Genomic DNA, 25,482 nt, shown 5'->3' with positions numbered 1-25,482 from the left:
TGTGTGTGTGCGTGTGTGTGTGTGTATGTGCAAGTAAGGGGAAGAGGGAGGGGATGAGAGAGTGGAAAAGAATGAATGGTAGTGCAAATATGGAAGTCAGCACAATATAATTCCAAGAGAAAAAGCCAAACAAAGATATTGGTTCAGAGAAGGGGCCATATCTCATGACCTTAAGTCTTCTCAAGCCAAAAGGAAGAACTACTAGAACGATGGCTGCCTTGCACAAGCAAGAAGTGTTTTTCTAAAACCTCAGTGGTCAAGGTCAAGACGCAAAACCAAGTAAAGGCTCCATGAGCTATTTCTAGCTACCAGAGTCCGAAGACATCATGTAAATGAGTCTAAGTGTAGGGTACCCACAACCCACATAATGTTCTAATTGACTTCTGAACCAGTAGCCAGAATGTGTGTTTTGAGAAATGGTTATGGAAGGAAATCTCAGATGATCTTGACTTCGCATATTTTTTTTAAATATCAAGTCTCAAAGGAAACTATAAAGATTTATAAGACTGGGGAAACAACATCACCATCTTGGATTTCCCTAAACTTCCTGTTTGATTATTCGGCTGCTCCCAGTGCAGCCCAAGAGTACTTTAGAAAGGAATCCTATGCTATCCTGAGGACTATATATAATGTTGCTCTAATAATTCTTGTTTGAAACATATATCTTATAATATGAGAAAATTATTTGGAGAGTGACTCATCTTGATAACATTAAAAATAATTAAAAGATAAAATTTTAAGGAAATTCAGAATCTCTCTTGCTCAGCATGGCTTTTATGCCAGGTCAAGTCAGTCATAATCATTTTCACATGGAATTGGTAAAGTTTGCTTCATTTGGAGACTAATATTTTTGTTGTCTGTAATTTAAGCAAGCTAAATACGTCAGGTTCTCAAATGATGTTGCTTTGTTCAACATGGTTTCATTAGAGCGTTGGTAAGAAAAAAATGATTTCTGGTGGGGCTGCTATCTGTATGGGATTTCTCTGGGTCCTCTGGTTTCCTCCCACATCTCAAAGATGTAACTGGCATGTCTCCATTGTCCCCGTGTGTGTGAGGGGCCTTTTATGAAATGGCGTTCTCCAGGGGGCAATCTCGCCTTGTGCCCTGAGCTGCCGGGACAGGCCCCAGCTAACCATGACCCTGAACTGGAATAAGTGGGCTGGAAAATCATTATCATACTTGTTTTGATTCATCTCTCTTAAATGTATGTATACCTCACATTTATTTCAATGTTTAATATTAGAAGGATTTTGGGTTTTTATTTAAAAGTTTGGTGACGTTTTTGTGACCAGAAATATGCTGTAGAAACTTAACTCTTGTTTATATCAATTAACCTGGTAAAATTGGTTTTGTCACATGTCATTTTGCTTGAAGTTGCAGTTCCTGAGAACCAGTTGACAATGACAAGTGAGGACTTTAATCCATTTCCTGTTTGCCCCAAGAATCCTGGCCGGCGGTACTTGAAGCTGTGGTGTTTACCCTGAGATAACCTATGGATTGCAGTCCTGACTTTACCCCTGAAGTTTGCCATGAAATATCTTGCTTTTATTATTTCGCATCGCTTTTGTATATTGATAGTTTTTGGAAAGAAATGACATCATTCTGCTTATACCATTCCATTTTTAATAGTGGTATTTCCATTTATAAAATATGGTAATTCTCAATAGTTGAAAATGTCAACTCCTAGAAAACGTAGCATTCCTACATGTGATGTTAACATCGTTCTCGACCAATTGTTAGCCAAAGATTCATTTGATGAATTTGATTTTTCTGAAATAGAGGATTCTGACAATTTTTCAAATAGTGCTTCAGAGGTCTACATGGTCAGGCCTCCGACCGATTCGGAATTGGATGGAAATAGCCCTGCATCATCTGACTCGGGTCGCGCTCTGAAATGCTCTACTCGTGTTATGATTCCATATCAAAGGTATGACTTTGTCGGCACACCTGGCAGAAAAGTTGATGTCAGTGATACTGCTGACCCACTGCAGTATTTTGAATGGTACTTTATTGAGGAATTAGTTTCAGAAATTACCAGTGAAACGAATGCATGAGCTGCCTCGTTGGCTCCCAAGCCACCTGGTCCTAAAGGATTCTCACGGGTGGATAAACAGAAAGGCTCTGATGATGATGAACTGAGAGTCTTTTTTGCAGTAATGTTACTGCGAGGTATTGTGCAGAAACCCGAGCTGGAGACATTTGAGTCCACAAGGCCTCTTTTGGATATACCTTACTTCAAGCGAATTATGACTGGCGAAAAAATTTTACTTTTTCTTTGGTGCCTGCATTTTGTCAACAATTCTTCCATATCCACTGGTCATTCAAAGGCCCAGATTTAAAGCAGAAGATCAAACCTGTGTTCTACTTTCTTATAAATAAGTTTTCAACTGTATATACTCCAAACAGAAATAATACAATCAATGAATCACTGATGCTGGTCAAGGGATGATTAGCTATGAAGCAGGACATCTGACAAAACAAGCATGATTTGGTCTCAAGCCGTGTGTACTTTGTGAAAGTCAGTCTGGTTACATGTTCAATGCACTTGTTCACACAGGACCCAGTGTGAATTTGAAAGATCCAGCTGGCGGTCTGAAATCATTGTGTATTGTTCCTTAGTCAATGACCTTCTTGGCCAAGGATGATGTGTCTTCCTTGATAACTTTTGTACATCTCCCATGCTTTTCAGAGAATTGCATCAGAACAGGACTGATGCAGTTGGGACAGCTCGTTTGAACAGAAAACAGATGCCACATGATCTGAAAAAAAGGAATTGCCAAGGGGATGACTGTAGCCAGATTCTGTGGTGAAATTATGGCACTGAAATGGTGTGACAAGAAGGAGGTGACGATGTTGTCACCATTCCACAATGATACTGTGACTGAAGGAGACAACAGGAATGGAAAGAAAACTAAGAAGCCATGTGTCACTGTGGATTAGAACGAGACTATGGATGCAATGGACTCGGCTGAGCAGATGCTCACTTCTTATTCGACTGAGTGTAAAAGGCACAAATTTTGGTGTAAGAAATTCTTTCACCACCTTCTAAACCTTATAGTGCTGAACTCCTCCATCCTGTTCAAGGGGGACGATCCTGAGCACACGATCAGCTGTGTAAACTTCAGACTGACGTTGACCGAAAGAATGCTGGAAAAGCATCACAGGCCAGGGCAGCAACGACTTCAAGGTCGTCCGTGCTCTGATGATGTCACACCTCTTCGCCTATCTGGAACACGTTTCCCCAAGAGCACAACAACATCAGGGAAACAGAATCCACTGGTCGCTGCAAAGTTTGCTGCTCACATGACAAGGATGGTAAGAAGGTCCAGAGAGAAACGTGATATTTTTGTGTGGAACATGATGTTCTGCTTTGTGGTGTTCTGTGCTTTGAAATTTACCACACGGGAAAAAAATTATTAAACACTGATCATCATATGCATTTCTGTGACGTCAGGATTAGAGACAAGTTCTGTTTAGAAATAACTCAAAGAACAGTTTTTATATTTTATTTTCACACTGAAAACCAGTCAGATTTGCTTCAGCCTCAAAGAACGTGTTTATATAAAATTAAATTAATACTGGTGGTGAGCTGCACTTTTTTTTTTCTAAACAGGAAATAGGTTAAGTGAGGGACTGTATAGTTCTTGTTCTCAAGGAGTTTGTCCTTTATATCTTTGTTTGTATCTAACTACGTATGGAGAGATTATTAAATCAATCAATCGATCAAAGGAATAAGCTATAGATCTATAAAATCTTGATCTTATAATCCTTAAGATTTTTATCACTGTGTGTTCTCAAGGTCTGAGTCATCTTCGAACTCCCCACTGAAGGGGAGAAATCAGTATGTTTCCAGAGAAACTCTTCAGTCCGTGTGAGACTTTCTACATGATGCTTCTGTCGTGCAGCCCAAGCTCTATGCCTCTACTTTTCTGTCTGTACAATGGCCATGGAAAACTCTTCTATTTTTCTAAAACAATAATTTAATAAAAGGAAATTGTTTTATAAATTTAAATGCTACATTTCTAATGAGACTGTGTTGTATATGGTGGTGCTGATTCTGGTACCTCTAAGACTGTTTATATTTCTATGAGTCACGAGTGCTTAAAAACATTTATCATTTGGCTTAATTTTGGTGTTTGTGGTTGATCTTTGCTCAGCATCTACCATCACGGGACCTCTGAAGGTTAAATGATCTGTCTGTAATCAAAAAACAACTGGACATCACTGGAAGGCCATTGAATCATTAAATTGCATTTTTATATCAGTTTCAAATGACTGGCAGAGACAACTTAATACATACATTATGTGATGAAATGGCTTAAAAATACATAATCATGAAATCACTTAAAAATAAGGAAGGAACGTTATAAATATAGATAGAAAAATGAACTCCATATTTCAGAGTAATTGTATTAACTGTGTGAAGTACATGCACTTTATGAAACTATTTAAATTTCATAAAATTTTTTATGACTTACAGGTAAATTTGTCAGCATCTAATTGAGTAAAAGATTCTTGAAAGCTTTCACTGCAATTGTTAATTCAGCATCATTGTCCTCTCAGGCTGTTACGTGACCCAACAGGCTGGGAGAACAATATTGCTGAATATAATTGGCATATGTCAGCAAAATATAATTAGTAGAGAGCTTTTTTCTCAAATGCTCTTTTTGTTGATTTAAAAAAGTAGATTTCCTTTTGGATTAAATTATAGCTCGGATTTCTTTCTCATTTGATTTTGATAGGTCTTGAGGGGGGAATGGTGAATTTAATTTAAATTTTGATTCAGGAAGTGTGTATTGATTTCTTATGCTGTGCAAACACTGAAGGGTTGTCTTTCCTTCAATGGGTTTTTAGTTTAATCTGGATATAGGAAATATAGGACAGTAATATTATCGAGGAATATCATGAATCCCCATCCTATATCAATCCTCCCCGCCCCCCTTGAAGTTTGGAATAGGTGACATGACAGGCTTTCTCAGGAACCGTGGCTTGGTACTTACTGACATTAAAAGCATAGAACTGAAGAAAGTGTTTGAATTGTTTAATCTCAGCACCTCCTATATGTTCGACTCCAGGGGTATCGTGGCTAATGCTGGTAATGGGGGAATGTGTTACAATTACCTTCTACTTCACTGTGTAAAAAAGAAGATGGATATCTTTTACTAGAGTCAATTTTGGAGGAAAAATGCTGTAATTCGTAAGTTTTTTTTATGAGAATAAAAAAATATTTGCCAACTTGTTCTTTTTGTGCAAAAAGGAGCTTTGTAAAATTTCTTCAGAACCCAGGATTCGAATGAAACATCATTTTAATAAGAGGCTACTTTAGAGTCACATCCAGAGTGTAATCATTTCATCTAAGAACGTTGGGACTTTGAAGTCGTATCCAAGTCTGAGTGCGTGCTCTATCTGATCCAGCCCATAGCTTCAGCAGGATGGACCTGGAGGAGTAAGGAAGATGAGGAGACAAATGCTAAACCATTTACACTGGCTCAAACCTATGCCACTGATGCACAAAGCGCTGCGCATCAGAGGCAGGTCTCAGTCACGTCATCATTGCCAAGGTCTTTCTCTCACATCTTTAACCTAATCCAGCCCCACACTCTGGATTCTTTCTCATTCGCTCTCTCACCTCGGTTAGGAGGTTCTTTGACACTGTCCCTGAGCAGTCTGTTCCTAATCCTCCGGGACGACAGTCCTCATCTTTTTCTTGTCCCTGGGTCCTGTGTTCCTGGGAGCTTGTCTTCCACTCCTCAGCCCTTCACACAAGCCATGACTGTCTGGCATTTATGTTGTATATTTCAAGCTATGTTATCAGACTTTACCACACGAGTCATTTTAAACACAGAAAAGCTCTGTGTATAAACTGAGTTTGGAAAGTGGAAAAACAAGGTAGGGGATCTCTCTATCTTTCTACACACGCAAAGTCCATTTCATGTCTTTGGGCAATTATATTTGATTCGGACGTTTTAAAGATTTATGCGGTGGAATACAACCTGTTAGGCGGAATGAGTTGAATTTGGAAAAAGGTCTGGAAATACATGAAAATACTCACAACTGTAGACTAATCATGGTAACCATTTCGCTATATATATATATATATATATATACATACATACATACATACATTATGGTGTACACCTGAAACTAATATAATGTTATATGCCAATTATATCTCGATAAAAAAAAAAATCACAATTTTTCCAAAGGAGATTTAGAGGTAAAGGCCACCAACAAATGCTGCTTTTTTCAGGATACTTATTCATTAGAAATAATATAGACAGAGGCCAAATAAGCTCATCACAAATAAGCTTGCTCTCACATAGGAGTGTAATGTAATGTAGTGGCAGGCTCTAGGCAGATTAAGTGATAATGGAATCTAGGCCATGAGAAAATTTGATAAGTGCCAACCAAACTTTCAAAACAGATGACTCGAAAGGATGAGTATTTGGCATTACTGAAGAATTATATGCTTTATTAAACGGTCTTCAGCAGTTTCAATTAAAAAAAATTAGTTCCCCTTATTCATGAACATATGATAGTTCTTCAAAATAATAGTTTATGTTATCTTTCAAGAAGACAGATTGATCGAATAAGAAGAGAGCCGAATCACAGGTAGGAAAGATGGTAACATGGCAGAGCATTGCATCTTGACAGGCCTTAGTTTGTTCATCTGTAAAATGGATCAACGATTTACAAAATTAAATTGTATGGAGATTTGAGGGTGCCATAAAGAGGCTGACAGGCATGGTTCCTAGGTATATTCCCCTGCTTTAACCAGAATAACTCCAATTTGTGTTTTCCATTTTTAAGTTGCCCATGATTTTTTTTTTTAAACCAAGCGTTTCACAGCTTAAAAAATGAAAACTCTTGTTCTAGATGAACTTAGGAAGTAGAATATGATACGCAGAGGAAGATAGGCTTTGGAACAGGCAAACCTGGTTTGCACCCCAACTCTGGCTCTGACAGAGTATGGGGAGACAAAAAACACATATAAAGCATTATACTTTGGAAGTATGGTCTTGGTGGACCTATGAGGGATGGGATAAAGGACTAGGGCTGGAAGCAAAGAAAAAATTTTAGGAGATTTCAAAATAGTTTGGGTGAAATAATGAACCCAAGTCGAGCAATGGCAATAAAGATTGAATTGGGAGTATAGATTTAAGAAACGTTTGGGGAGTTAGAATCTACAGGAATAAGTACTGTTAAGGTTTATGGGATCAGGAAAAAGTCCAGAATGATTGCCATTTCCTAATGACATTGACTGAACAGAAATACAGGTAGAGGAACACTTTTGGAGAAACATATGATGACTTTGCATCTGTGCATATAGTGTTCGAAAGGCCAATTGGATATATTTACTAGGGTCTGGAGTATAGAAACACAATCTGGGTGATACAGGGAGAAATGAAAATTCTTTATGTATGAAAATATAGAAATCATTAGAAACCACAGCAGAAAAAATTAAGACCTTTTCAAGGGGGTAGAGTCTGCAAGGAAATTAATTGGAGTGCCCTTAAGCATCCATTGGATGGAATGAATTAATTTCATTCCTCTGCATATAGAATGGTATTAGTTATATAAAACCTGTATTAGCGTTCTCCAGAGAAACAGATACAATCAGATATATATACAGGAAGAGATTTATTATAAGGAATTAGCTCACATTATTATGTGAGAGGTCCTGTGATCTGCCATCTCCAAGCTGGAGACCCAGGAAAGCCAGCAGTGTGTTTCAGTCTAAGTCTGAAGGCCTGAGAACCACGAGTGTCAAGAGCAGACGAAAATCGAGGTCCCAGCTCAAGCAATCAGACTGAAAGGATAAATTCTTTCTTCTGCTTTTTTGTTCCACTCACGTCCTCAAGGGGTCAGATGGTACGTGCCCATGTTGGGGAAGGAAAACTGCTTCACTGCATCCTCCAGTTCAAAGGCTAATTCCACCGGAAGCATCCTCACAGATATACCCAGAAATAATATATAGCCAAATAACTGTGCACCCCATGATCTGGTCAAGTTAAGATATAAAATTAACCATCGCAGCATCCTTCGGTGGATTGAAAAATAGTCATCAAATCATTTTTTTGTGTGTGGTTCATATAAGGAACCCTAGTTGAGAAAAATGTGAAAAGAAAACCAAATTTAAAACTCCGATGAGCATCACTGATGCTCTGGAGGAGCTCACGGTACAGTGTATAATATGGACCCGCTAACAGATAATGCTAATAATTATAGCAGGCGAGGATGACCGTATCAGGACTATTGAGCAAGTCCGCTTCGGGTCTCTCTCTCTCTCCCCACTATCCCATTCTGTGTCAGTTTGTCTTTCCCTCGAATTGGCTTCTTTCTCCAGTTGGCATTCTCCATAGCTTAGCTCCCACCAGCTCAAGGATGTCATCACCCTCAATTTAGCAGTCCCATTGGAAAACCCACATCTTTTCCACCAGTTTTATTAAAAACCTGAAACGATTCACACTGGCATGGTTTAGATCTTGTGTCCCCTCCTGAACGAATCGCTGAGGCCCTGGGAATGGGCTACACTGATTACTCGGGCCCGTGTCACGGACTGCTGAAGGATCGTGATGGGTTCCGGCAGAACCACATGGCTTGGAGGCAGGAGGAGGAGGGCACTCATCCAGGATGCAGTCAACACGAGAAAGAAGCTGGGGTATCCAGATGGCCAAGCTGACACAAGGAATCAGTTACTGGCATTTCCTTCAGGAGACAAGAGGACTTCACGATGAGCTGGACCGTAGATGTTGAATGGGATCTCACTAAGCTCACAGGGCAGTATTTAGAATTCTGAACAGTCTGGTGAGGGTGATATAACTTATGGAAAAGATAGAGGACAAACTTCAAATTTTAGCCACAGTTAGAAACATCATAAAGTTGCTCTTGCAACCACAAAGAGCCTACCATTCTTCTATCTTTAGGAGGGGAAATTTTGGAAATGCGAATTAAAAATGAGATGGCCCATAGCGCATTCATGATTTTTAAAAGGTGGGGGTGCAGAGAAATGCACTGACTTTGACTAGGAAACCAAGGTAAACTTTCATAGTGGGAAACGGAGATCTGGGTTGAAAACAAAGATTCCTGGGAGAAGGAAATCTCACACTTCACTCTAAACAAATACTTATTTAGGTGGGGGTGGGGGGCACTCATTGGATGGTGGAGGAGATTAATATGTTGCTGTAAATTTAGGAGACTAAGTTCCTGCATATAAAAGAAAAATTAGGGAGTGAGAAGAAGGACTTACCAGATCAAACAAAACCTTTCTGAAATGGAGAAGGCATACCTTTGAACAAAATAGAAAATTTTACCTAAGAAAAGAAGAAATTATTAGCGTGTTCTTAAAAGTATATGTAAATAATTCCAAAAGCAAACTGGATTGTTTTCATGCTCATTTTGTATATGACCTGAAGTTTTGAGAAAAAAAAAAAATAGTAATAGAGAATGCTTCTACCTAATTTATTCAAAAAACTTTAACTTGAAAATAAGGAATCAGAATTATTTAATGATTAACAGGTCAAATGGTTTACGGCAAATGATATTTGAGGAAATGTTTTTGGATTTCAAAGTAAATTGTTGAAGTAATAAGGCAGCAAGCGTAAACATGCTAATTTTGTATAACAATCATTCATATTTTTATAGAGAAATGTAGTGATCACGAAAAATAAGCGTGGGTTTCTGCATTTAAATAGTATAAATAAAGATAATGGGAGGGGGCCCTATATGTCAGCGAATCTTGTGCTCACTGAGACAGAAGTAGATCAGGCAGTTTTTACATATATTAATTTAATCTGAAATCACAAAATTGAAAATCAATTTTTATACCCTATAAATGCTATAAGTAATTTGTACCACAAAATCCACTCATTCATTTACTTTTTAATCATCTATTCAAAGAATATTTCTAGTAACCCTTTGTGGAAGGCACTTTTTTCCAGAGTGCTGGGGAAAGAAGAATCAATAAAATACAGCCTCTGAATTGAGGAACTCGCAGTCTTTTGAGAGTGCTGGCGTGTAAAGACGTAATTAAATCCTTAGTCCATGCCTGAGGAGTTCAATTAACTTTGTGTCAGATGACAAACATTAAGACTGTTTGGTTTGGTCCTAACAAAATGTTCCATTTTGTTTTTAAAGTCAATGTGTACTCTGCTTTTAAGTGGATCCTAGGGCTGCTTCACCCTGAACAAAGGCAAATTTCTCTGGGCGAGTCCTAGAGAAGAATCTGGAACAGACCTTGGAAATGCATGGTGCACCCTCTTCCTGTCCGATTTCATATCTTCTCCACCTTTCTGGAAGAGTGTGCCCCCCAATTAACCATTTAACCCAAATAAAACAGGAGAGTAGCTGCAGAAAAGAAAGAGAAACAAAGAAACAGAAAAAAAGGAGAGGAAGGAAATATTAACTGTAGAAAGGACTCTAGAACATTTCAAAATAGTTGAGGGGTGGTAAGCTTTGGGTGTGCAGTGTAGACCCAGGGATAGAAAACCTGAGAGAAGATGAAATTATTAGAAGAAAATCGAAGGGCAAAAAAAAAATGATTAATTTTTCATTTTTTGAGGGCAGGATGAAGAAAAAGATTTCCACCGTAAGCACCATTAATCGGAATACAATATGCAGAAAGTAAAATAAAGTCATTCATTTCAGAGCACCATGTCTTAACTGGGACATTGACAAATTTCATTGCCTAGAGAAGTATAAAAAGTAGGAAACTAAGTTTTATTCCGATTCTAATTGTTGGACTCTAAGTTCATTTAGGGCTTATGACGTAGGTTAAATACATCCCCAAGTAAAGAGAGGAAAAACATCTTTTCCCCTCACCTTTTCTTTCTGAATGCAATACGTCTTATTAAAAGAAATACTAAGATCTGATCTGTGAGTTTGTACCTAAATGCCATCCTGAGGGAATTATTTCTGTGATGATTTAAGCCAATAGACAGTAGAAGTTCAAAGATCTAGAACTGGAATAGAACAGGAAGGACTTTTCAGGAATGTGGAGACAATTACCTTTCTTTTGATGTGTATTTCTTCCAGCAAAAGGAAGCTCCTTGCTTTGAATAGTGTGAATGATTTTTATCTAGGGCATTCCACTTTTAGAATTGTATCATAAGGAAATCATTAAAGATTTATTCAGAGCCTTCTATAAGAGTGTTCATTTCACGTTACAGATAATAGTGAAAAAATAGAATTAATCTACATGCCAAATGTTGAAGAATGAGTTAAATAAATTATCCACATGATGCAATGTATAATGAATAGTTGAGATGGAAAGCTATTCACACTATATCGTTAAGTGAAATAAATGAGATTAAAATTTGTATAGTATTATTATTTTTGCAATTATTTTATCCAAAAATATGGAAGGAAAGGATTGAATGAATGCTATCTCTGGGTTTAGGAGATTATGGGTCTTTCATTTTAATTTTCTTCTTTTTGCTTATTTTCTATTTTGTCAGTGAATTCATTTTGCCTTTGTCATAACACTAATGTATTCTAAATTTAAAGTTATATATATTTCACACTTAGGATGTAAAAGTTATATATATATATTTGTTTTAGGAAGTAATATTTAATATCTATTTACATAAATAATATAAATGCATATAAAGATATATCTGTAAAATAAAGACAGAGCCTACATTGCTCTCATTTCCTACATGTAACCCATCACCAAGTTTGGTCAGTCCTGTGTCCCAACCAAGCTGACCATCTTTGGTTCTTTAAACAGAGGATGCTCATTCCCATCTTAGGATCATTGCTTGAGCTAATCCCTCCACCTCAGATGTCTTCCAACATTTACATAGTTGGTCCATTCTCATCTTCTAGGACTTGGCTCCAACGTCACCTTCATAAAGAGAAATTCTCGGGCCACCATCCTTCAGTGGCTTTCTCAAGTTTCTTTCTATCTCATTTCTCTGTTTATTTTCCTTAGAGCATTGATGACGACCTGTAATCCTCTTGTTTATTCATTTGTGTGCTTGAGACATGACTGTCTCCTCTAGAATGTAAGCTTCATGAAGGCAGAAGCCCTGTCAGTGACCACTGTATCTTCAAAATGTAGCACTGAGCTGACATATAGTGAATATAGAATAAACTTGCTAGCATTTCAGCAAGAATGACTGACATTAAGAATTTCATCCATAAATAAATAAGTAAACAAACAAACAAACAAACAAATTAATTAATTAAAAGAATTTCATCAAAAAAAGCTGGAGAATCAGTGTTCAGTGTTGGGTGGAGATAAACTTCAAGATCTTACTAATATGAAAATATATTATATACATTTAAATTTATATATATATATATATACACATACAAACATGTATATACATACATATGTATTTATAATTTATACATATTTAAAATATCTGTGTATACTTATTTATACACATATAAATATTATACAAAATTTCAAACATGGAAGAACGTGATAAATGTCTCCCATGGGTCTATAACCGCCTTCAGCAGTTACCAACTCACCTTTCATAAATAGAACCCCTCTATCTGGATTGTTTTAAAATGAATTCCAGACATATTATTTCTTCCTGCAATTTTAACATGTACTCTAAAAATATAAAACCAACCATAATTCCATTATTGTACCTTATATTAGTAATAATGCCTTAATCTTTTAAATATATAGTGTTTTCAATAATGTATATTTTTAAAAAATTTAATCTAAAACACTTTTTCTATAGCACTTCTACATCTCATCTTTAAAAAAATTAACCTTTAGTTCTTGGTTCCATGTAGTTAGAAATAGAGGGTATGTTTTTTTCTTAACTTGAATAATTTTTTAGCTTTCAAAAGTAACCTTCTTTTCAAGTTGCCTGAGGGGTAAGATAACCAAACAGTCTTTTCTTAAGCATTATCATTTTTTTGGAGTGTTTTCTCATGAATTTTTTTCATCCCCCTCAGTCTCCTCACTTTGTTAATCTGCCATCAGAAGATAAATCGCTTTCAAAGAGTAAATGATCCTGAAACTGTTCTAATGAATAGTCTGAATTTGTAGATAGTCAGTAAGTATTTGTTGATTTTATTTTATTCTGATATTTAGATATTGGAGATAGTATAGTTTTGATAGTAATTTATGAGTTCCTGTATAAGAGTAATCTTGATTTAGTTATATAAGAGAAACCTTGCCATTCTTTTTCAGTAAGCTGTAGTTTTTTTCTCTCTATAACCTTAGTCTGGTCCAATTTCTTAAGGCAATTTTAGAAAATGCTAAGTAATTGATTTCATCATGAGTTGTTAATAAGGATAAGAAACATAATCTTCCCAAGTTTGCAATATCCTGGCAGAAAGGCACAATTTGATGGCAAAACAAAATTGTAGTGAGTTCCTATAAATGTGGCATCTTTGTGCCAGATTTCCAATTGTTAATAAATTACGTTCTTGGTCTTCAAGTCAGGATGCTAAACTGAAACATCAGTGTGAGCGCTCCCATCTGTGGTTCACTCATTTGATGAGTAAGCACGCGAACTAACCCTTACCAGCTGTAGTCAGCAGTGAATGCCGCATATCAGCCAGTGCATCACCGAGGCTGGTCTTATTTTCCCTCCCTTCCAAATATTGCATTCCATCTCTCTAATACTGTCGCATATTCATCAGCTAGCCTCAGACTCATGGGTAAAGGAGTGATGGAGACTCCAAGATTTGCCTCTGGTTTTGATGGGATATTATTCTCAAGATTCGCACATTTATTGACCCCAATACTAGCAGGGTCAACGTGACAATGCAGTGTGTATTGATTTGCTTCAATTCAGGAATTGCTCATTTATCGTTTATATTTATGTAAATAAAGCACTAGTCTTTCATCTTCCAATTACAACATGTTACTGAATTAATGTGATTAAATATGAAGCTGGACTAATGTTAACAAGGTCTTTCTTTCTGTCATAAAGTGCAAAGGAACAATCATGTAAAATTAACATATTTCTAAGGAGGCGAATATGCATTCCGGCATCAGTTATTATAAACTCCCTCCTCTTTTTTTTCCCTCTCGTTCAAGCCAATTTCATGCTAAAGTACCTTGACATAGTTTCTTTTTATTCCTGGCTTTCCCCTCTGTTCTATGCCTGCATCTCCGAATTTTATTATGTGGTAGATTTTTCTATAAATGGGAACACGCTATCTTTGAGATGAACAAGTTTGGCAGGGATTTAGCATCCGTAGCATCCGAAGAGTTTTGAATAGGCATGTCTGTTATTTTTATTGAAGTATTTTCAGCTATCTATTTTTCTTAACTCAATAATAAAAAAGATAGTGTATGGAGTAGGAATTACGAGTTCATACATTTGGCAACTGAACTGCTTTTTTCCTAGGTCATTGCTTTGTTGTCTAAGCTTGAAATCACATTTTGGAACCAATAATATAGAAGACTCACAGCCATGACCCAAAAGATAAATCTTTCTTTCTTTTTTTTTTTTAAATGGGGGAGGGGAAATTCAGTTTAAGAATGTGAAAGATTACATGGTTCTTGCTCTAATTTCTGTAACAGAACAGCTCTGGCCAATGAAGTATAAACAAATGTACATGCTCTATTTATAATTGTTTTGATATCTTGACTTTTAATACTGTTTGGTATAGAAATCATTTTCCTGAAAGATGGCAATAACAAAGGGCCTTTGGTATCTGTTTCACCTTATCACTTATCCACTCAGTAAAAAAATAAATTGGGAAGTGCATTCTGTAGGGTAGAGTTTTATGGAAAATACAGTGTGGTTGATATTGTGGTCTATTTATTAAACTTATCAAACTATATCACCACCGGGAGACATTTTCTATGGGGACAAGAGATTTGTTCCTAAGCACTCCCTTTGGCTGCCAGGTAAGGGATATTCAAGAACTGACAGCAGCATAGCATTTAAGGGCATCGGTCTGGTACAAAAAAAATGAATATAAAAGAGATGGAATCACTGGGTATTGAACAGCAGGGAAGGAAATAGTTTGTGCTGCCTGCTGATATATAAAGGTATATTATGCAGAATGAGAACAGCGTCGCTTCCTCAGCTCTGTGGCTTCACACACTCTAGAACCAAAGGTACATAATGTGCAGGATCAGTTTATCTTCCAGCATGGCCTGGGCAATTGTTGGTATTGATTTTCTGAAAGTTTGGTCCTATGTGTCGGCATTTTGTTGGCAAACTTTGCAACATAATCCAATCAAGTCAGTGATGAGAGGAGTGTGGGGAGAAATAAACCATCGTGAGCCAGTCCTGGGCAGGGTCCATAGGTAGAATGCTCTGGCCACTGTGCTGTCTCGTCAGGGGACTTGTAATCTTGGGGAATCCCTGTGCCTGATTGCGGCTCTGCTCCCAATTGTGCACTTTTGACCTCTGTATTGATTCTGTCCTCTCATCAAAAGCGTTGATGTAATTCCATGTGCTAGGATCACGGAGCGATTTGCATTTAGGAGCAGCAACTGTGCGCTGACCCCAAACCATTTCATCAGAATGAAAGTAGACCAAATGGCAGATGTGTTTCCCAAGAATATTGAAGTCTATTGTGCCATTTGGTAGGTTTCCTTACCGTATATAGAAAAAGAGCACACACCGCCCACTCCAGATCCTGATTTCACTCCAACCAGAAACGGGAAATCCTTTAAAACATAACAGGGATCAAAAGGGATTTTATTGACTTCCACCAGTTAATAGCATTCCTATTTGTTAAAGCTTAACGCAAAATGATAAAAGTATCTGAATATAGTTTCAGAAATTCTAGCACTTTAAAAAATTATTTGTTATTTTTAGTAATTTCTTACCGATGTGCACCATTATGCCTATTTATTGCTTAGCTACCTAAATATACTAAATAGAAATGCCGTTGAAGAATTCTCTGAGTAGATATTTTATTAAAAAATTTAATGCACTCTAACTATCGACCATTAATTATTTTGTTTCTCCTCCTCTCCTTTCTCCTTTAGGTAGGCTGAGGAATGGGAAGAGACCACATCCGAAGCATAGATACCCAAAGAGAAATTTACTGGAAAGCAATGCAAATCTATGGTTACCTGAGTTGTAGTCTGCTTTCCCATCTTACCTTTAGATCCTAATCACTCTCATTTATTAATTTTGATCAATAAATATTTACAGACGATATATGTAGAGGTGCTAAGAAATCAGTGATGGAAAAAAACCCAAAAAACCCAGGTATGGTCCCTCATGGAACTGATGGTCCAAATGAGGAGACAACCAAAAAATAATTGTAGAAATAAATATAAATATAACTTTGAAAAAGACTGTTCAGTAAGTGCTGTGAAGATAAATGACAGAGAATATGAAGGGTCAGGTTTAGACTGGGACTGAGAATGCTTGGTTCTTTCAGGTCACGAGGACACTTGATTTCATTTCAGAAGAAAAGTTGGATCTCTCCATGAGAAAATAACTGCAAAAATATCCAAATTTACAAAAACATTAAATTAAGAAATATTGATGACAATTTAGATTGTGTAATAAATTTATAGTGCATATTGTGCTCTAATGCAAATTATTTTAATAGACTCTTAAAGTAAGCTATGATAAACCAAGGATGAGATCATTGGTGTTTAGACAGTCACTTGCTAACAGCTGACCAGTAGTAAGTAGAAAAGGCAGAATTTGAATCCAGGTCTTTTCCCTATAAACTCTGTGCTACTTTGTAAGACAGTGTTTGAAGCTGTGAAAGCATTCACAAGTGTTTTGTTTTGTTTGGTTTTGTTTTTTACATAGTTATTGACTTCAATAAATACAAAAGAGTGCTCTTTTTTTTTTTCTTAAAGCGCATTCAGATTTCTAGGAATGTATGTATTGACTACATTGACGTTTACTTAGAGACACTGTACTTACAGCCTCTAGAGGATTAAAAGGGGTTTCAGATGGGCTGCCGTATATACTTCCCATTGGCCTGGAAGCAGCAAGAGATGGGATTGATCTTTACTAGAGGCAGGGGATGGGGGCGGTGTCCTCTAAATTCCTATTTTAGAAGCCAGGCTAACAATAGCAGCAGCATTAGTGGAGTGAAGGAGTGACAATAGCCCTGTCCTTTAGATAAACTCCTACAGAGTTTATGGTATCATTAATAATATGCATGTTGTTGACTTTTGCCTTGGGGGCTGGTTTAGAAAAACATTGACTTATCCTGTCTCTTCCGTCATATTCCTGTGATTAATATTTTATGGCATGGGCTCAGTTCTATGAATCACAATTGACAACATGATTGTACTTATTGATCATTATTTAAATCAATTATTAGATAACAGGTAATCGAGTGGACTGTCCTTTATATAACTCAAGGATGCTAATTAACCAAGTTTTCAACATGTTCATTGCTCATTTATTATCTGTAGTTTAGTTTGGGGACAAGTCACTGAACTTGGATTCTAAAGCTCAAGATTTAGAACCCAGTTTCACTACTTTGTCAGCGGTCTGACCCCAGGTGAGTTATTTAAACTTTCTGGGCTTCAGGTTCCTCATCAATAAAATGGGGTTAATGATACTTAACTTACAAAGTACTTTTTAGGATGAAATCAGATTTCTAATATGAAATAGACTAATGCATGCCTTTTTTGGCTCTTTGTTTTATTTGTTCGGGAGGTGAACAGACCATATTAGGAGTGCTGTCCATGGCCAGTGGACAGTATGCATCAGGGAGACCAAGCAAGAACATTATCAGCTTCTCCTGTTAGCATTTAGATATTTAGACTCATATTCTGGGATGAAGGTCACCTGCACATGGATGTGGTGCTCTTTTCCTCGTCTGCGAAATTTCATGTTGCCACTTGATTACGTCCCCTTTTGCAAGAGTTAAAAGATTTGATCAGAAATGAAAGGTGGAACCTATGATTTTGGGCCCCAGGTTTTCTTAATTTTTTAATATTACGTGTCCTTAACTTTCTTGTTTGTTAAATTCACCTGGAGTGTTCTTCGGAAAATCACAGTCCACGAGTGCAACTTTGCATGGGAGGTGATGGAGATAACGCAACTGCTACCTTGTGGTAGGAAATACTTGCAAGAGAAAGGTGGGTGTTTTTATTTAGAAGCACAGATTGCAGCTCCTCTTCCTGGGGGCTTCCTAGGATGCTTTAAAACTACTCATGTTATATGTAAACCAAATACATGTATGTATTCATTATTTCCAGTGACAATAACTTTGGGAAATGGCATCTCACCTCAGATTGCCTCATCTCAAATATCGAATGTAGCAGATAACAATAGTGATGGGTTGTAAGTGGGTTAGGGGTTGAAATTAAGGACATTTAGGCCAAGAAAATGGATCTTTTTGAGTGTTCATGATCTTACTTTACTGTCTTTTCGTATGAGGTAATTTGTTTTATTTCAGTTGAGAAGTCCCTTGCATGTTTGTTGTCATATGTCTTTCTTAGATTCATTTACAGGAAAGAGAAAATGTTCTTAAAATTATTTTGTACCTTGAACATCATTACTTTTGACAACCAGGTGTCTGATGAGTACATTTTGATGTTGCCAAGAGGTAAAGGCCATGTCTATTTAAATTAGTTCATTCTGAGGCTGGATATGTTAGTGTTTTATGCATTGATTCTTACCAGGATGAAATATAAAAGATGAGAAGACGTACTAGAGATTGCCTCTGTCTCCAAGATTAAAATCTTTCCGATAATTTTTTAAACAAGAAAAACATTGGGAGGCGAATTTAGCATTTAAAACAGCACATGACTATTGCAACTTGTGACTTACACTTGTTTATGGTGACAAAACCTTGTTTGCCAGGGTTGCTCTTATGTATCACGAATTTGCACATATGTTGTGATTAATTTTAAAAACTAAAAATTTGAGTATACGAGTATAATGTAAAACAAGAATATAGTTTCTCCACTGCAAGAACAATTGGCTTTGTTTTTGATAACTTAAATCATTAGCATTTAGTATTTACAAAACACATTTTAAGTTTCATAGGGCCATCAGAATCACTTCTTTAGTTAGAGTGATCAGAAAGAAAGCCCGTGATATATTGCAGTGCTATTTCCATGTCACAGATGTGGAAAATGTGGTGCACAGATCGTTAGAAAGCGATAGTGTTTTGGGGGCAAAAAAAGTGACCAGTGAGGGCGCCGCTGATGGGGGTCTCAAGCATAGTGGGGAGAGCTATCAGTTGAGAGTATGGAAATCTGCCTGCCCCTCTCCAATCACAAAGCCTTTTTAAAGGGTTGAGCTTAGCCTAGGGAACCATGAACAGCTGGCTCTCATTTCCAAGCTGTTAAAACAGCTCCACTCCATACTCACCTGAGAGGAGGTGAGCATCGCTAATCCAGCCACATGTTCCTCGCCCCCATATTTTTTGAGTGAATCGCCCTAAAGGATATTTAAATAGAAACGCTCTGACTACATCTGAATGTTATCGAGAAGTATTTTTTTTCCAGGTTGACAAATCAGGTCCACAGAGCCTGTCCTATGTTGCATTTTGGATACATTCCTAAGTAGTGATTTTCCTACGGTTGCTTTTTGCTACATCAGTGTGTATAGAAGCTGACTGTTTCAACCCTTCCATAGTGACAGGTGATGTGCCTGATTGTTTGCTGGTGGTGATATGGAATATTGATGCTTTAGAAGAAGAACTGCATCGAACAGGCAATCTGCACGGCTCGCAAATGACACAAAGAGCATTTGATATAAATAAAGTGTCAGCCGGGTGCTGCAGCTTTGTGCAGACTCATTTTCAAATTTTCCTTTTTGAATTATTAAATAGACCATGTCAGAACAACTCTGATTATTATCCAATCCATATGCTTCAACACCAACCTTTTATGTAATATCAAGTGACTGCAGTGATCAATTGGACCAATCACAAAGGCTCCCTAGTTCTGGAAGTGATTCAAGCACTCGGCACACTGCAGCATCATATGCAGATCTGGGAACACCTGCTGCATTGCTGACAGAGAAGGCCACAAAACTCTCTGCTTTTAGGAATGTGTGCAGGCTGCGAAAAGATATCTAGTTCCTTATCAAGAACTTTAAGTCCATCTTGCAATTTTAAGCCTGCTAAGATGGGTTAGATATTGCACCATTATCCAGTGATACCTCTATACAGCAGAATTAGCTACATAACCTACATCGTAAGTAAAATATAATAGTGCATATTTCTGAAAACCGCGGTATAAAAAATAAAATGTCGCCTTTGGTTTTTGAACAAATACAGTATCTGCTGGAAGTGGAGACTGTGGTATGCAGACATGTAGCCACGTGTAATTTATAAAATGTGATAAAACGATCATCTCTCACCTACACTAATACACAGTTTATCTAGATAAATAACTCAGAATGAACACTGTGGATGCCTTTAGGGTCTTAGGCATTTAATTAAAACGGAACAAAAATATTAACTGTCGGCTTTGGGATTTTAGCATCCTGTCTTGAAGAGGATATCCTTTAGTCCGAGAACAGATCTGTGACATTCACAGGGAACAAATACGAGGTGGCGTTTTTCTAGCCCTCATGAAAAAGCGGCTAAAAATGCATGGTATAGAAATCTTATGATTAAATGATTTCCCGAGAGTGCCCCGTTCCCCACGGCCTGGGACTGAGGGTGGAATTCAGGGGGCCTCTCTGGGACTGCAGGTGGAATTCGGGGGGCCTCCCTGATAATCGCCAGTGATTGGAGGTAGCACTCTTTGGAGGGCTCTTTTGCCATCGTCCTGGTGTGCTGCCATCACTCACACTGACTGCCGAAGCAGAGGGCTGTCTTTCTGCAGCGTGCGTGTGATTTTGACATTGGACACAGGGAGGCAGGGTGACGCAGAGGCAGAGCGCAAGCCTGGGGAAGGGCCCTGGAGCCGACTGCTTTCCAGAATGCACAGATTACAGGAGGCTTGACGGCTGCCCACTTAACCCTAAAAACACTTCCCAAGCTGCAGTGCGAGAGACACATGCAGCAGTGACTTGTTTTAATCGGTTCATTGTCTCCTGAAAATTGATTTGGGTTTTCTTTGAATCAGTTTTTCTAGAAAAACCCTGGTTACCTTTATGTGACAAATTCTGCCTCTTTAAATACATAGATTGTACACTTGTATATACATATCATGCGTATTTCTTTTGTCTATTTTTGTTCTATCTTATAGGATTTGGAATACAAAGGAAGAAAAGAAAAGCCATCTATTGTAATGCAGTAATACTCCATTGTTGAACAAATTAATCTGGACATTTGTCCACAATTTTGATGATAGATGACATGCTGACAGAGCATGAAATTATTACTATAAATGAATAGGGTATGATATTTCTGTGTTTTTACGGAGTAGATTTGATGTTCATATAACTTAGTTTAAAGGCTCTATCGCATGTGTGTAGATCTTCAGACCTCATGAGAGAGATAAGAAATGGTCTCAAAACTTGAGAATAAATAATGAGTAAAAAGTTAGATTTTTAAAATCACTTTTAGTTTTTGTTTGTGATGGGACTTAATTGGTACAGTGTGTAAAATAATTTAATGGGTCTGGAACAAGATGCTATTCAAATGGGCAAATGTGAGATGATGTGTTGATAATAGATAACAAACTAAAAGCAGTGGGTCAGAGGGGTGTGTGTGTGTGTGTGTGCGCGCGCGCATGTGTGCGTGCGCATGTGTGTGTTCCTTTTTTCATCATACCTGGAGATTCATACAACACGTATTATCAAAATCAAAATATAATCTTTATAATTTCAAGTGGAAAAAAATTTACGCAGCCAATTGTTAATAATTCAAATTAATAAGCACATTTTTTCCCCTTTAGGTATATTTTAGCCATCAGTGTTGATCAACACTAGTCTCAAAAGGGGGTATTCAACATTTTAAAATCATTGTCAGGAGGAAAAAAAGGTGTTGGATATACTATTCTATATATTTTCCTCGTGGGCAATGGAAATAAGCTCTTATCATTCCATAGTCTTTTAGCTTCCCTCCCCTCCCCCCTTCATTTGATCACATTATTCACACAAAGAACCAATGAGCCGTTGTGCCATTACCTTAAAATCCTATATTAATGAGACAGCTACAGTTTTTAATCATTTGAGTTAAGCCTTGAATATTCTGTTTTCTAATGTCTTGCATCCATTTAAAATGAGAACAATCATTTTATTATTATATTTTATTTACAAATAGTGAATAAAATACAGATTTTTTTTTTCTTGTAGAGTTGTCAAACATTCTGAAAACAACATGTTCTTCTTAAGGGGTTAACCTTATCTCGAAAGCATGAGTTAGAAGAAAAGAAAAAAAGGAATAATGTGTCCTGGAGAGTCAGCTAGGGAGATAAGGGTCCCGACACTTTGTTTTCCTTGCAAAAATTTTGGATGGAAATAAATACATACACAAATTGTGTGGTATCCAACTTCTATTATTTAATAAAAAGCAAAAACATTTGAGATAGCACTTCAATGGGACCTGAACAACTTATACTTAGTGTCTTCTAGAGTTGTCACTTTCTGAATAAAAGAAAGAATTTTTTGTTTTTGCTTAATCTTTTATTATGGTACATTTTCTTTTGTTTATTAAAATGGCTTAGAAAAGCACTTTAAATGAAGTTCATACAGCACCATATTTAAGTAAAAAAAATTTCTTTTAGCTAATAATAACTCTTCTCTAATTTAAAGTATGACATCCAGCCCACCTTGATTCACAGATGTCAATATCACATGAATTAGAAAATTTAAAATTTCTCCATAACTAGGCAGTAGCACATTTAACCTCTTGAAAGTTGACAAGTAAATTATCTGTGAACTAACATTATTTTGTCTTTTATCATTTTTTCCTTATTCGATGGAAAAATGAACATTTGTTGGGATGCTAGTCAAGAAGGGTGTTAAGCTATTGAATTCTGAATGCTTCTTAACGAACGCATAGGATAAGCTGTAAAATATTAATTTTAAATAGGTGGAAAGGTGTTTCAAAATGCAATTTGGTACTGTTTCCCTAATGCAAATTACATTCACAAAAGAAAATTATGAGCAAAATTTAGTAAAAATTAAAAGGAATTTATGTAAATGGAGTTTTAATGACTACCAGAGACTTTAATAGATTTATTGCATCTATATTAACATATAATTTAAAAACAAACATAAGAACATATGGGAATTTTCCTTGACTTGTGTTTCTCACATCTCAGCAGCTTCTTAATCCTTTACTTAGGGGGGTGTGTGTGTGTATGTGTCTCTGTGTGTGTCTGTGTGTGTTTATGTGTTTATATACAGGCTACAGCACTGCCATTTTAAAGAATTTTGGGGTCTGCTTAAAGTTAAATCTCAATATCTGGGTGAAATGGCAATGCTACTGGATTTTGCAGTTGAAGAAAGTAATGTTTAATCCACCTGAGATTGCAGAGAACCAAAGCCCTGTCTGAGGACATTAGGCTCCCAAACCAGCTCTTTACTTTAAAACTTTGGTTAATGTCCCCAGTTTATTCTAACCTGGAACAGACACAGCTCCCTCTTCACCTCATTCTTGTCTTGAATTGCCCCCTTAGCCACATACAGATGCCCTCTTACTCGAAACCCTTGAAATGACTTTTTTTTCTTATCATAATGATGATTTCTGCATAAATAATCAATCAGTCCTCCAAACATTTGATCCTATTAATTAGCCAGGGCTGCCCAAACCATGTGATTTTGCTAAGTGCTGTCTGATGCAGTCTTCTATGGAAGCAACTGTATTTTCCCAAAGTAGTTATTAGACACTTTATTTTAGTTACCGACTCTTTTTTTTTAGCAACAGAATCTATGCAGCCTGATTGGAATTTCAAATGATCGTCACACTGAATTCGAAAGTCTGTCTTACACAGAATGTAACATTTTTCTATGTTTTAACCAAGTAGAGGCAAGGAGAAGGTCCTTTTAATCTTTTTCTAGACAAATATATGTTCCATATTATTAATTCAAACAGAAAAAAGAACATCTTACATCTTTGACTATTTAAGAAGATTTTTCAGTCTTTTGTTAGGTTATCAGTTGCTTCCTCTCTCAGTGCTGAGCAGCACCCCAATTTTGCTCACTTTCTGATTTGGTTTATTCTTAAGGGGTGTGCAATCCATGTTAGCACTTGCCAGAGCACACAAAAGCCAGTTTGTTAGAAAATAAGGCATTGCATAATTTTATATATTTGTTTGTTTATTTATTTTTAAGCAAGAAAACGAGTTCGAGTTATTGCCTGATTCTTCTTGCCTGTTTGCTTACACTTAGTTTTCTTTTCTTCACACATGAAGAAGCAAACACTGTCCCTGTCAAATGATAAATGAGGCAGAATTGGTGACGTGTGTGTTTGTCAACATAAGCAAGATCAAATGATTGCTCAGCGGGAAGAAACCACGAGAAATCCAATGATTTTTGACTAATTAGCAAAATAATAATAATGTCTCCCTAATGATTACCTTGTACTGGGTTGTGGCCTTTTATCAGACAGATATTCCACCAGAGCAAAGTAGTGTTTTGAAGACAAACTAGTGATTTCACTAGAAATCATGGATGTGGAGCATTTCCGATAAATCTTCTGAAGTATCATCCTGTTCTTCTATATATCACTTGAGCAATTGCTAGAACTAAGCCATAATTGTTGCTTGGCAATGTGTGTTTTAAGTAATATTTTATAAGAAAAAAGCAATGCATATTTTTCAGGACCATTTAAAGTTAAGTTCATTCTATCTGTTCAGGGAATTTTATCAGAGGTGTTATGGAGAGTAACCTAATTGAAAATAACAATGTAAATAAGAATTTGTTTCAACATGCTAGCCAAAGTTATAGTGTTCATTACCATATACGATCATATTTTTATTAATCTTTTATGAAACTTCTAAAGATATTACAGTAGACCTAAATTCTTAGTCTTGGCAAATGACTCTGGAGCTGACATTTTCTGTGCAGTTCAGTAGTCAACCACTATTTATAGGAAACACAGCGAAGACGGAAGCATCTATCAGGCTGCAGGACATGTGCTGAGCTCTGTGGATTAACCTGCCTGAGATGTATTCACAGGATTCCTGGCTCAGGACAAAGCTACCTATTTCTCACTTTCCTGGATGCCGGATTAACACCTTAAAAATAGAGATTGAGGATGAGTGAGCTTAGAACCAAGGGAACACTACCTGGAGGAAACTTCACCTGTCATGGGGCGTCTAGTCTGGGGAGTACTTCATGGACCTTGCTGATGTGAGCATTAAAACTGCTGGAATTGTATTAACTTTCACCAAGAGAGCTGATAAAACTTCCAAATGATCAGAGGCAAAAGCATCTCATCAAAATAAAAAACAGACATGATCTGAAGTTATTATTTTAGACTAGGAAGCTACTGGTGTGCTTGTTTTTAAAAATATTTACTCTTTGATATAGTATAAAGTGGTATTTTTTTTAGTTTTTCTATTGTGATCCTTTATCTGATATATAGGTCGCAATAACATGAATAACAATGATAAAAAATCCATTTTATTTATTTATATCCAAATCACCAAGAAAGAAGTTTTATTGTTGGGTAATTGTTATTTGTGTTCATAGTGGTTAATGCGGGGCC

At 36.8% G+C, this 25,482-nt stretch overlaps 1 pseudogene; it reads left to right on the top strand.

Moving 5' to 3' along the window:
• The first annotated feature begins 1,673 nt into the window (after positions 1-1,673).
• LOC120607389 (piggyBac transposable element-derived protein 4-like) overlaps positions 1,674-25,482 on the top strand; it is a 72,892-nt pseudogene continuing 49,083 nt past the window's right edge.

The sequence above is a fragment of the Pteropus medius genome, unplaced genomic scaffold, assembly GCF_902729225.1.
Source record: "Pteropus medius unplaced genomic scaffold, Ma_sr-lr_union100, whole genome shotgun sequence".
Classification (NCBI taxonomy): Eukaryota; Metazoa; Chordata; class Mammalia; order Chiroptera; family Pteropodidae; genus Pteropus; species Pteropus medius.
Note: the sequence above shows the minus strand (reverse complement) of the source record. Positions and strands in the feature narration are given on the sequence as shown.